Raw genomic sequence first — 11,649 nt, forward strand, 5'->3', positions numbered from 1 at the left:
TGGAACTGTTTGTCTGAGGGCGTACTTTGAAGAAGGAAGTGAATTCCAGTTATAAGGTCATTTCTTAGAAAGGAATCCTGCGTTATCATTTCATGCAGCAGCATATTTCTGAAAACAGATGTGCATTCTTGGAAGGAAACCTATTTATTGCAGTTTTGAGAAAATCCAGATCAACTGATATTGTGAGATTTATGCTTTAGGTGAGATCAATAAATATTTCTGAAGACAGATGTGTGTGCTTGTAGGAAAAACACAGATCAACTGATATAGTTGGATTAATGCTTCAGGTGAGATCATTACCAGCATAATACTCCCCAGAGTTCCACCTCGATTTACTCACTGTGAACTGTTATTGTATACACCAGCATTCCCACAGTGATCGGTTCCTCTCTAAATTATAGATATCCAGTAGCATCTTGGGCAGTTGGTTTCGGACATATAGTTCTTGATAAAATCCCTTGCATCATGAAGACAGTAAATAAAGGCAGTGACGCTGGGCTGATGATGAGCAATAGTGATGTTATCATACTAGTCATTACAGCTATTTTAATATTTGCAAATCCTGCTTTTTTTTCAGCCAGTTGAGTAAGCCACAATGATAATACTGTACTTTATTGATAAATCAAAGGGAAATCTTGACAGGTCCGAAAATATGAAAGTCAGTGTTCATATAATGTTAACATCTTGGGTGGTCTACTGGAAAGGTCATTTTTATTTTGGTACCAAATAATGGGAAAGTAAAAACCTCCTTGACCCGGTAAATAATAATTCAGAATCCATACATAAACATCGAGGATCTTAACCCTCATACTTGCATTTTCCTAAAAACTATTACCACATTACAGCATAATTTTGTGGGTTTTTTTTTAGTAAGTATTGGCATTGCCAACACAACACTACCAAATATGAGGATGCAAAGTCTTTACCAGTGGTAAAAGTCCCGTTTTGTCCTGTTGTGCACCCACTTCATCAACCTAAATGTCCTGTCTTTGACTTTCATTTCTCTGTTTGGAAACAAAGTTGGTCCCCCAGATGGACCCAGAACTCTTCACCCAAACACTTATTTGCCAAAACCCAGACTGCAACAAAAGAGGTGCTGGGGAGGAAAGCACAATCCGGCCAAAAAAGCGATCCGGAGGTGTTGATGTGATGGAAATGTTGAAATACACAGCCCATAAAAATAAAACATTTCTCATTTGAGATGGGAGGTCATTGTATATTTTGAAGAATTTTAAATGTTATAGTTTAGATGTTAAGTTCATGGAGCAAGACACTGCTGTTGCCCCCAGTTTGTCAAAGGGGAAGATTACTGCATCTTTCCAAAAAGATGCAGCCAAGTATGTTAAACTCCCAACATAATGTCATAAATCTATGGGCGGACTCACACAAACACCCTTACGAAAACACAAAAAAAATATCTAAGGTCATTAACTGTGTATTTATCAAGGGAAATTGAAGACAGTCAACTTTACACTCTGTCCCACAGTCCTAGAGGAGAATAATATCTGGATGCATAAAATGGAGCCGTGGATGGAGGATCTGCAGAATGAAATGCGCTTATTAACGTCCATTCTCAAACATGTCTGGACAACGTGTACACTCGAGGGACAGTGTCTCCATTGTCACTTATGCCAATTTGGTGCTCCCTCTGAAATGCATGAATCATAGTCCATTATTGGGATGAATTATAGAACTTTGTCAGTCCGAATAAGATGCCTCCTCACTTCCTCTGTGTGGCCGCAGTTGGTTCTGTCAGAGAGAAAGGGGAGCAATTGGTTTATAATCCTTTCACACTAACTTTTCTTCAAACACAGATCTGTGTTTTCTTTGCTGGTGTTGTGTTTTCTGCTCTGTTAGCTTTTGGTTTTGTTTTTTGTCCTCTGGGTTTCAACTGCTTTCCTCGTTGTTGCTGACTTTTTTATTTCGCTGTTGCACTTTGTGAAATATTGTTGTGTTTTCTTTATTTTTAGTATGTGTTTTGTTTTGTGCTCTCTGTTTCAGGGCTAACACAAGGGAAAATCTGCATGAACCTTTCTTTGCTTTCCCATATCTTTTCCTTTTGTCAGCATGAGCTCTTATCTCAAACAACAAGCTGAGGTCCAAAGTCTGCCTACTGATTGTTAGGTATTTATATATTTGTGTTATCATGCGAAATAACTTAAAGATGCTGCTGTGGCACAGGAAAGTGTCTCTCTCTGGGCACTGATTCTGGACTTATATGTGATCTTCTTCATATTTCGTTATTCATTTTTTTCTTTTTAATTAGAACAGTGATAAATTTTGACAGAACTTGAGTGGTACTCATTTGTAAAGCTATCCACAGCCCTTTAATAGAGTGAATGTGTGAGTATTTCACTGATTGAAGGTATTAAGTATCCGAATATTGAAACATCTTTTCATAATGAGCCATAGCCATGTATCTGGCAAAGTTGGATGATGGCTTTGAGCAGCCCAAACCTCCATCTTCACCCCCATCTGCTTCCTAGTCACAATTAGATTTGTGCACAAGACACATGAGCACAGATAGTATTTTGAAGGCTTTCTGGTTGGGAAGAAGCACAAAGTGTTAGATTGTAATCTAAGCCCAACTTTACACAAAGAGGAAGAAAGTACATCTGTAAATGTCACCAGGGGTGAACATGGAGAATGATTCACATGAAGACCGATTCTCAGAGCTCAAGTGAAAATTAAAATGTTCTGCGTGGAGCTTCTAATGTGACACTTGTAGATCCTGGACATGTGATGGAGGTGAAGATGATGACTCATCGGTTGAAACAGATAGGAGACACATTTCTCCACAAAGAGAGTACAGAGGGAAATGTTACATTTTAATGGAAAACTTGACACTTTTTGATCCCCCAGCTCTACCATCTCCCTTATCTTCCCAGCCTCTCTTTCTTCATCCTCCATCTTCCTCAGCCAGATGTTATCCTTTAAAACACAATCAGCCATTCAAATCCTTTTTTTTCATCTTTCACAACGTTCAACACATTAATGAGAGCTGATGTGTTTTTTGGCTGGCTGTAACTGTGCTAATGGTATTTGAAAAGTGGAGGAACAACACTTAGAAATACACACTCAACACCAGATCTTCCTTCTCAACCTTTACTTTATAAAAGTGAAATATTGATGATGTGGTTTTGCGATAAAAAGATATCACAAACTCGATTGGAAAGCTGGCCAAGTTGGCTGCTTGAAGCTCAAAATTACGTATTTTGAAAATAAAGAATGACTTGGCAGGTGCAAACATTTATCTTAATAATTTATCGTAAATCAAGGATTCTTTCATGTGAGGAAAATCGATTAGTCTCAGAAGGGTCTCGGTTTTTCTTCCTGTCCTTCCAGGATTAAAACTGACAAAACTGTAGATGATGATAATGTTCTTGTCTTTTATTTTCTCTGCAGGACTGCACAAAAACAACAGGAGTAAAGATAAGTTGAATGATTTGCTCTTTTCATTTTAATAAAAAATAATCCCATGGCCATTATAGGGCTAATAATATTATTTTGGGCTGAATGGAGCTAAGTAATAACTTAAATAACCCCAGAAAATGTAGTAAGTATGCTTACTGCAACCATGTATCCCTTTGTTGAGTCTTGTTCTTGTCTTAGGACATGCAGTAAGAATGATTGATTTATTCAAATTAAAGAGGACATGAATCAAAGAGTAGTGAGGTTCACAGAAACAGATGAGAGTGTACATTTTCAATGATAAAACATCAACATCAACACCTATTGCTATGGAAAATTTAATTGAAAACAGAATGCAATGATCTGGAATTATATTCATGGTAGAGAAAACATTTCAAATGATGAAAGTGAGACATACTGTCATGAAAAATTTTAGCTCATCTTGAAAATGATGGCAGCAACAAGTCAAAAGAAAGTTGGGCAGGCGGAGACAAAAGGCTTGAAGAGAAAATGTTCCTATAAAAGAAATAACATGTTGCAACTAAAGGGCTGAACATTGATCTCTGTATGCTCTCCACTGGTGCCTTGCAAATGCACATCTAAATGTTGTAGCATTTTGCTGCCACTCTGGGGCAGTCTGATAAATATGTGGAACAATCTGGCACTTCCTCCTCTTTGTTGCAAAATTGGTTGTTGTCAGCCCCCTCCAAGTTTTTTAGCCAATCAAGCTGCAATCAACGTGTAGCGTCTTCCCTGGGGCCTGTGCATTGTTTTTTTTTTTTTAAGACTGTATGTCTGGGGCGGTCGGTGGCGTAGTGGTTTAAGCAGCCGCCCCATGTACAGAGGCTACAGTCCTCGCTGCAGCTGGCCCCAGTTCAACTCCCGCACCAAGTGGCCCTGTGCTGCATGTCTTTCCCCTGCTTCCTGTCTCTCTTGAACTGTCCTAACATTAAAGGCATAAAAAGCCCCCCCAAAAAAAAAAGACTGTATGTCTGTATTGTTGAAAGAATAGCGCAAAGACAGCCCCCTCATTTACATAACAAAGAATAAATGCACACAGGAGTCTAAGAATAAAGAAAGAGAAATGTCAAAGGAGAGGTGGAAACGAATGCCCTTGGGGAAATAAACTGGATGACAAAATGTGCAAAGATTAAATTACAAACATTCAAAAATAACAGTAAAATGTATTAATAAATAGGATTAGGAAAATAAATGGAGGATAATGCTAAGATAAATACATATTAGACAAATAAATGTAGGGACAGAGGAATAAATATGAAAATAAATACATTTAATAAATTAAATAAAAACATGAAACAGAGGACACAGGAGTAGTACCACCAAGTTAAGTTGAAACTTTATTGTCATGTAGAGACATACACGAAATGACTCCTCTGCATTTAACCCATCCAGGTTGAACACACACATGTACATGGTCACAAATGCAAAAATGCATTTACTTAGCCACTTTTTTTTTTTTTTTATCTATTTCTTTTTATGACTGTTTCAGTCCTCCATACAATATATCCAATTATTATTACATAAATAATGTGTTGCTTTATTTTAGAAGCGTTTGTTGGAACATGAATTTGTTTATCGAGACGTTTATCCATGTATTTTTGTATTCATTTCGGATTGTGGAAGTTTCAGTCTTAGCAGACAGGGTGTCTCCAAAAGCCAAATTATTAAAGAGTTTATAAAACAGACAAAACTGTCACATTGATCCTGTTATAAATCATGCATTACTGACCTCACAGTAACTTAATCTAATCAGGGTTAAAACATGACGAACTCATTCTACGCACATGTAGATGCTAAACAGTTGCTTACAACTTTATCCTGTTCTGTGTCTTCCATCACCAGTTCCTCTTTTTTTAAACAATGTAAGGCTGACGTAAGAAAACAGGATGCTCTTCCTCAGCACGACTCCTTCCTCTTCTGCACCGCAGGCAGAGACTGGTGGATGCACGGTCTTCTTCTTTCAGTGAAAGGGTAATGCACACTGCTTTTCTGTCTTGTTCTCGGTCAGTGTCTTGAAGTGAGATCTTCACACAGAGATCAGGATGACCCACCCAGAGAAGGCAAAATCTGCAGTCACGGTTGGCTCCTGTAGAAAACTTTAGAAACACTGAAAATGTAATTCAGGAAAAAAAAATGAAGAAAACATAAAAAGAAATAGGTAATTTTATGTTATCTAAAACACAAGTATTAGTTGAATCAACTTTTTCCAAGTCAGTTTATATGCATGAAAAAGCTTGCTATGTATAGTTTGATATAGACATGATGGAAACTTGTTAGGTTTCTTTCGCACATCAGTTTTTCATGGATGGATTGATTCCGTTCCTGTGAAGACACAATATGTATTTTCAATGTCACTGAGTGACTTTACATGCACAGTTAAGTTGGCTAACCTTTTTTGGCAATGGTTATACCTCAACTTCACCATATATGTCAGCTTAAGACAAAGGAAGTTTGTCAATTTGTTGAATACCACTTTGTGTGTTTAAATTAGATTCTTAAGACATTGGATGAAACACATGTTGATCCTACTCCAGAAACTCATCCAGGACAGCTTGCTCTGACTAGGAGGTAACCACTGAAAAGTGATATTATCTCTAAACTCGTTGCCTTTTTTCTTTCTTTTCTTTTCTTCATTTCTTTCTTTCTTTTCTAATTTCTCCCTGATTGACTGTAGTCCTACTTGTTTCTAAAGTTCTACTAAATTGACTTGTCATGGCTCGTAGTTTCATATCTCAGAATGATTTGGAATCTTTACCCAATCCAATGTAAGTGGAGCCAACTTTAAGGCAGCTTGAACTCTGATTATCTAAAGCTAAAAACAAAGCATTACTACATTTACATCTTAATTCATTGTCAGTTTATACTTTCTTGATATACAGAACATTATGATTTTGTGTTATAGTTGCAGCAGTGTCACATTTTTCACGATTTTCTTTTTTCCATCCTGGGATTTTGAATCTTTTAACTGTATTTATCTTATCTTATCGCTCGTTCTTTTTTTTATTTAATTATGCTATCATCCATAACAATTTCTTGAAAAAAATTTAATGTTTTATTATTTCAGTTGCAGAGGTGTTGGTGTTTTTTTGTTTTTTTTGTAAAGGCCTGGGCTGACAGTCACTCCTGTTTCTCGTCATTTTGACAGGAAAAACAAACAACCGCTGCCCTTGGGAACATATTTACTCTAAAGGCATGAAAACAGTACACCATCTTCTCCTCTTATTTGAAGGCAAATGAGACTATTTTGCAAAATGCTGAACTATTTTTTCAGGGAGTTTTAGGACATCTCTAATGCTTTTTAAACTGAGAATTGACAGAGAAAAAAAAAAAGCTCAATTTCCTCTCTCTATCTGAGCCTCGGGAAAAGAAAGCAAACATAACTCATGTGAGCAGTAAGTTTCCTCTTAACCTTACCGGATCCAACTTCAGTCTCTCCCAATCATTCATTTTGCTTTTTATCTTTCCTTTACAGGTTAATCTGGGCTGGAGCCAACAGTGTTAAAGAACACTTTGGCCAGTGTGCCAGTCAATCACCAACAAAAACACTATTCACACACCCACACATAGCTGTGGGGTATCTGGGCACACAGAGGACCCATTGTGGCCCCTAAGAAGGCTTAAGTGATGTTACTAAAACACAAATATGACCAGTTTCTTAAATATCATATCTATGTATGCAGTTCTAATGCTTTATAAAAAAAAAACAATGAACACTGTTCTATTTGTTTAGAATGCAGAGGCAAAACTCATCCATCTATACACCCTATACAGGGTCGCAGGGGGGCAGCAGCCTATCCCAACTGCCATCAATCGGCAGGGCCAGGTCGCCTGTCCATTGCAGGGCAAACATAAAAACATTGAAGACAAACAAGCATGCACCCTCAAACCCACTCCAACGTTTGCTTTAGAATCGCTAATTAACCTGATCGCTATTTAGGTTTGCAAAGAGAACCCATGCGTGCATGGGCAGAACATGCTAACCCACACAGATAGGGCGAGATGCCAGTGCTAACCACCACACCACCATAAAGCCCCAGAGACAACAGTATGCATCAAAAAGAGTAAGGCATCTGTAAAGGACAAATTAAATCAAACTCTCTGGCAGGGCTCTGGCAAGTGATTCTTTTGAACATTGGTCTGACAGGAAGGGTGAAGTTCTGTCTTTCTCTCCTGCGTCACCAGTCGTGTTTGCAGAGGTTTCCGTCAGGAATGAGGAGACCTTCTCTTCCTGATGTTTTTCTCCCTGCAAAGACATTTTTGCCACCAGGTTAATTTCCCACTACAAGATGGACTGCAAACACCAGTAACCTACAGCAACCCCCTGAAAGCGGAAAAGGGTGTGTGCCCTGTGAAGACGGAGATGAAAGGGGAGATGAAAGAGGGATGTTGGGACCTCAGTGGCCAGAGAGAAAATACCAGAGAGGGAAGAATTTGTTGGAATAGTCAATGATGAGCACAGAAGAGATGCCGTCTCCCCCCTTAGAAGATATATTTACCCATTCATCAGCCATACGCATGCACAGAGCTGGGTACACACACCCTACAAGTATGCATGGCTGATAAAGAGCAGGATCAGCCCTTGTCTGTGGGCTTGGGCTGGGTTGCAGCTGATGTTCTTTGTCATCTAGTCAAAGAAAAATATTGGTTGTGTGCTTTACCCAACCCTCCACCATAATAGAATTTCCCAGATAATAGCATTTGTTGGAAAACCGAGACAGTTACTTTTCAAAACTCAGATGAATGAACGCAGCAGGAAGGATGTCATTGCAAATGTGATAAGCCAAAGATGTCCTAATACGCTGAAACCTGTGACGCAACATGATGACTCAGACGGACTAAAAGTAAAAAAAAGCAAAAAGTAAAACAATAGCAAAAACACTTTGCTGAGGGAGATATATTACAAATCTAATAGCTTGCTGCTCATGTGATGATTCTCCATACCAAAGCCTTTGTAGTAAACATGCAAATCAACCTGTATGAGTAATTGAGAATTAACAAGACTACTTTTTGTGCTCAAGCCATAAAGGATTCAATGCTATGAAGTAAGATCAAGTCCACAAGACCTCACACTCTGCTAAACAATACAATGATTGCTCCGTCACATCCCTGACAAAAATCTGTTATCTATGTTTAATGTGAATTGGATCTAAAGCAGGGAGCATAAATGTGTTTGACAAAAATGAGCACAATTTCATAAGAAGTATATCCACTGGTTACTTCTGTGAGTTTAACCTTCTGAAGTGAACCAATGTCTAGTAATGACCAGCTAATGAAACCAGCTGTGTATATTTTTCTGTCTCAGATTGTTTCATCTGAAGGATTTTCAGGAGATTCAAATTTCTTGACTGTGAAAACAACATCCGAGAAGAAAATCTTATGAACAACAGATGGCAGATAATCTTTATTAGCAAATGTTTAGATGTGTTTTCTTTTCTATCTCATTCGTGGTAGCCTTGCATTACAGTCTGCGAGATAAATGGAGAAAATTAGATTTTAGAGATCATTAATATAATCAAAAGCTCAAGAACTACAAAAGAAATTACCCTTAATCATAACAGAGATGAAAGATTCTGAATTTATCTATGATATGCTCTTACTTAGTTCACAGATCTTAGATTTCCAAGCAGTTTTGTGCAGTGTAATGCACAATGTTGGTCAAATTTCTTACTCTTGCTAATTTCCAAAATAAATAAAGTTGTTGACAAATCAATATTTTCAGCAAAATTACTTTTTTTGCTTTTATCTTTTACGGTTACAAAATAACAATAGAGATCTGGTAAGTATCACAACTTATCAATGTGATTTGGAGGTTTTTTTTACATTGTTTCTGCAAAAAGCTTCTAGTTTTATGAGATTCTTAAATCAATTTCCATGAATCGCTCTTTGGAGGATTGTTCACAGATTTTTGATACGTTTTTGGGAAAGTGAGAGAAAAGGTTCTGCTATGCCTCTCGCAGTCACTGAGTATGGAGGAGTTTGAGATGTGATGTCTGTTTCTGGCCCAGTGATGGACTGGTGACCTGTCCAGAGTCTATTCTCCCCCACGCCCAATGGAAGGCTACAACACCCCCGCAACACTGAATTGGATCAATGGGTATTGAAATTGGATGTCTGGATGGATGAATGTCTGTTTCCAGCTTTCTTTGTCATAACAGTGAAATGTTCCACTCAACACAGGCAGCAACACAAGCCCAAATCATAACTAATCCACTGTCGTGCTTAACAGTTAAGCATCCTCAACGGACATTTCAGGACAGAGGAACTTTCTCATTGTGTTACTTGATTTTTTTATAACTCTATTCTATCTTAAAATCAATCATGTTTGACTGGAAGGCAAACCATATTTTTTTTGTGGTTAAATCAATCTCAGGAGACATATTAGAACTGATTTACTCATACTTAAATATGATAAGAACTATAAGGAACATTTGTGAGGTTATTTCGGTATCCTCTGGTTATTAATTGTTTCTTCTTATAATACTTATCCAAAGTTGGTGTTTTAGCAATGACCTTTTCTATCTCTCTTTTCACTTCACACATCTCCCTTTTTTATCTCCTCAGGTCTGAAAAATGGAAGCATACATCTTTCAAACACGATAGATGTTTACTTTTTTGGCTGAGAAACATATGAGTCTCAGCTTTGTAAAAGTGGGATTATCAAGTAACAGTTTGTCAAGAAGATTGATTGTTTGGGTGACAGGAGTATTCTGCCAACACTCTGCTCTCACAAAGGCCTGTGATGTAAAGGCACAAAATGGCCCTGCTTATGTAGAGGAGAATAGGAGACAATGGATGCGAAGACTTGCGCTGCAGGAATGGACAGAGGAGACGGAAAGATGAGATGAGGCAGAGAAACCTGAAAGAACATGTGTGGGGAAAAAGGAGTACTACTAAATGTAGACTATGTAGCTTATTGTTACTGTTAGCTTTGATGTTGGCTGTAATGTTATAGTTTTCATTTGTAAGTCGCTTTGGATAAAAGCATAAACATAAACATAGACCCAGTCTAAGATTAAAAATGGGAAGACATGTTTATTCACCTTGTTTGATGGAAGAGCCGCTCTTGTTTTTCTCTGATCTAAAAGGCAAGATGTCTACTTAGCTTTGCTGAATAAGAATGAATGAATAAAGCTGAAGACAGTTGAACTGCAAAATTTGCTGTCCAGCTGCTATAAATGTAATAACTCTTTGAAATGGAGATCTGCCTTTTTAAGTGATTAAGTGATTAAATAAAGAGGTGTTCATTTTCTAATTTTATCCTCCTCCATCAACCTAAAAGCACTTCACACTATAAGATATGTACAGACAACACAAGTGACAACTGCATAGATAACACTTGGTGATTGCATGTTTGTGTTTCAGGTAATTCCTTTTGGTTGCACTGCATTATTCATCTTCTCATAACAGTTGCCATTTACCTGACTTCCGAAAGTGGACTGTTTATCCTCTTCAATTTTTTGACCCGTTCATTAATAAATAATGAGGCTTTTCATTGGGCTTGCACTGGTGGGGAATCCAAGGAACGCTGCAGTCTTCTTATAATCTCGCTGATGTCACCTGGCATGACAGACAGTGGTGACAAGGACTAACATATCTCTTATCTTAACTTATATGGCTCAAAAAACAAAGAGCTACTTTAATAGCTGCCTCCACATCACACCCTATGTGTGGTAGGGTATGTAAATCTCCTTCCCCAATTTTGTTTGGCTCTAAATGGTCAGCGAGTAATGCACAAGATAACCATAAAGAGAAACGAACAAGTGATGATCATTGGTGGGTGTACTACCTTCTGCTAACTTATTCCATTCAATATTATTAATATCTTGATTTTATGAGTGCAGCATCATCTGACAAAATCACTATTCAAGTAACTTAAAGACAACATTTGTGCAGTACATTCAACTATACTACCATGTGAGATGATCTCCTGCAGAGAAAGTTAGAGGCAGCAGAATATCTTCATCGATTGTTCTTACTCTCCACAGCCTTGGGGTTGCAGATATACTTTGGTTGATAACTAGATTCTGCTCCTATGCATATATACTGCGACAAAGATGGTGGTTGGAAATTAAATGGAACACTTGAGCTGTAACCAATGCTCGACTGATCTGTGGATGTAACTGTGCTGAGTGATGGAAGTAACTTGAATGAGACAGTAATAAAACACCTGGGATTCAGTTTTTATTTGTATATTTTTCTATTGAGTGGTGAGTGAAG

Source organism: Odontesthes bonariensis, chromosome 24, assembly GCF_027942865.1.
Source record: "Odontesthes bonariensis isolate fOdoBon6 chromosome 24, fOdoBon6.hap1, whole genome shotgun sequence".
Lineage (NCBI taxonomy): Eukaryota > Metazoa > Chordata > Actinopteri > Atheriniformes > Atherinopsidae > Odontesthes > Odontesthes bonariensis.